This window comes from Myotis brandtii, unplaced genomic scaffold, assembly GCF_000412655.1.
Source record: "Myotis brandtii unplaced genomic scaffold, ASM41265v1 scaffold1557, whole genome shotgun sequence".
Lineage (NCBI taxonomy): Eukaryota > Metazoa > Chordata > Mammalia > Chiroptera > Vespertilionidae > Myotis > Myotis brandtii.
The window spans coordinates 362,909-365,844 of NW_005355651.1; the positions used below are offsets into that span (position 1 = coordinate 362,909).

General features: G+C 48.7%; 1 protein-coding gene across 1 annotated transcript in view; it reads right to left on the reverse strand.

The window, feature by feature from the left end:
* The window catches only part of GRIK1 (glutamate receptor, ionotropic, kainate 1), a 152,192-nt gene that overhangs the window by 37,580 nt on the left and 111,676 nt on the right, over positions 1–2,936 (reverse strand). The gene's annotated exons all lie outside the window — the stretch shown is intronic.

Consider the following 2,936-nt stretch of genomic DNA (forward strand, 5'->3'; position numbering starts at 1 on the left):
GAGCAGGGGTGGGAGGGTGAGTGTGCTGAGCAGCAGGAGGTGGGGAGGAGCACCCCGCACCCAGGGTGGGTGGCAGCACAGACATCACATCCTCACAGCCTCGCACGCCAGGAACCGGGCAGCAGCGGTGGTGAGGGCTCTGAGGTCGGCCCATGGTGAGTCTCAGCGAGTAGTTGCCCGCTTTTGAGTGAGATCAAGGGGTCGGAGAAGGGCTGCATGTGGAGGAATCACACCCGGGGGTCCCCCTGTTGGACAGGGTCCCACCGGTCCCGGCGAGGCCCACCGTGGTCTCCACGTGGAGCCAAGCCCCGTGTCCCTGTAAACACGTGGATTCTGCCTCCGTGTCTCAGATGCCTTTTTCCTTCTTATTGACGAGCTGGCAAACTGCAGGTGGCAGCGTCTGCAGTAGATCGCGTGCCAGAGGCTCTGTGGGGTGGCTGGTCTACCTGGAGGCAGCCCTGGGCGTGTCGTATAGATTCCAGACGAGCACAGAGGGTCCGAGGGGCTAAAGGGCAGCGGGTGCTTCGGGAACAGAGCCAGGACTCAGAACTGGGCTTTCCTTATCCCGAAAGGCCTTGCCGTCTCCACCGAATCTCCATGACCATTGTGTTTCATCACAGGATGAGCCGGGGACACTGAAGACGCTTCTCTGGGAGCCAGGCCCCCAGCAGGTGCCCCAGGTGAGGCAGGGCTGCCAACAACGTCCTATTCGGATGCACCTGAGGGACTGGAAGGCAGGGCCGCTGAGGTGTGGGGCATCCACGACCCCGCGCGGCATCGGTCAGACAGGACTTGGCTCTCAACCAGAGGAAGATCCCGCGAAGAACGGCCCCATCCCGTCCATCCAACGCCAACGCCCCCGCCACCGCCAACGCCAATGCCAACGCCGAGCCAGCCCAAGTGCCGAGAGACACCCACACGTGGTGAAGGGATGACGGAGACGTTCTAAAGTCCCCCATGGCTCTACTGCCTGAATGAGCACTTCGGTCAACAAATCACCTTCTCTTCTAACCTCAATGCCTTTTTAAATAACGAGTTTGACTATTTTTGAACTCCATTGACTCAGTAACACTTTTCTTACTTCGCTCAGTTTTAACCCTATTTTTTAACGTTCTTTTTTTTCCTTAATGAAGTCCCTGGGTCTTACGTCCAGCACCAAGATGTTCGCACCGGGACTGGGCTTCTTACTTTCAGATTTGAATGTGGTGACACTTACGACAATATTCTTTGCAGGTATTTTTAGTTCCTGGGATTCTAATAAGTGCTTCATAGTAAAACATGTTAAAGAGGAAACGAGGTAAGTAGACGGGGAGCAAAAACACATGGGTTTTCAACTTTTAAACATCGAATATGTTCATATGGGCATCGGTGCATGCGTGTGCTACACACAAAAATGACGTTCACCCTGCAGGACGGGGGACATGCATGTAATTCCGGGGACGGCAATTCCATGACAGTGATGGCATTCCTTCAATATTAATCGTGATCCGTCTACGGGAAATTCTTGAAATAATACTATTACTTTAGCATCATCTCTGTCTTCACGAATCAGGCCTATTTCTTACTTACACGCCCATTTCTTTCTTTAAACGTTTATGAAACGACTTCAGGGCGACGGGAAGATTTCTCCGTTGACGTCATGACTCTTAGCAGAAACTCACTCCTGCGTTTGCTCAGTTCAGCGATGGCTTTATCAGACGCGTGTTATTGACGGTCTGGTTTGGGCCAGCTCTCCCAACGCCAGGTATTGAAGGGACTGTCTTTTCCTCATCGTAGATTCTTGCCTCCATTATCTGACAGTAATTGTCTATATAAGTGAGGGTTTCTTTCTGGGCTCTCTCTCTATTCTGTTGCATTGATCTGTTTTAATGCCGGCACCGCACTGGGTAGTTCATTTACAATATACTTTGAAATCAGGGAGCATGAGGCCTCCAACTTTGTTCTTTTTCAAGGCTGCTTTTGCTGTTCAGGGTCTTTTGTAAAATTTGTCATTATTTCTTTCTAGTTCTGTGAAAAAAATGCCACTGGTATTTTCATAGGGATTGCATTGAATCTGCAGATTGCTTTGAACATTTCAGATAAAATGTTCAGATTCATAACATTTTAATGCTATGCATTCTTTCAATCCATGAGTATGGTATACCCTTTCATTTATTTATGTCTTTTTTCAACTTCTTTCACCGATGTCCGATAGTTTTCAGAGTACAGGTCTTTCACCTTCTTGGTTAAATTTACTCTAGGTATTTTATTCTTTCTGATGCACTTGTAAATGGAACTTCTTCATTTCTCTTTCTGGCAATTTGCTGTTAGTGTACAGCAATGCGACATATTTCTGAACATTAATTTTGTATCCCGCAATTTTACTGAATGTATTAGTTCTAGTAGCTTTTTGGTGGAGTCTTTGGGGTTTAATAGATGTAGTGTCATGTTACCTGCTAATAAGGACAGTTTTGCTTTTTCCTTTCCAACCTGGATGCTTGTACTTCTTTTCGTTGTCTGACGGCTGAGGTCAGGACTTCTTCTATGTTGAATAATAACGGCAACAGTGGGCATCCTTGTCTTGTGTTGATCTTAGAGAAAAAGACTTCAGTTGTCACCATTGAGGAAGATATTAGCTCTGGGTTTGTCACATGTGGCCTCATTGTGTTGAGGTGTGTTCCCTCTACACCCACTTTGTTGAGAGTTTTTTTTTTTCATAAAAGGATGTTGAATTTTGTCGAAAAATTTTTCTGCATCTATTAAGAGGATCACATGATTTTTATTCTTTCTCTCTTAGGTGAGACGGTAGTCACCAGCTCCAGGCAGAATGGGCCCCTCCACCCACTGGGCTGGGCACCGGCTCTCCACCCACTGGGCTGGGCCCGGCTCTGCCACCCACTGGGCTGGGCACCGGCTCTCCACCCACTGGGCTGGGCACCGGCTCTGCCACCCCCTGA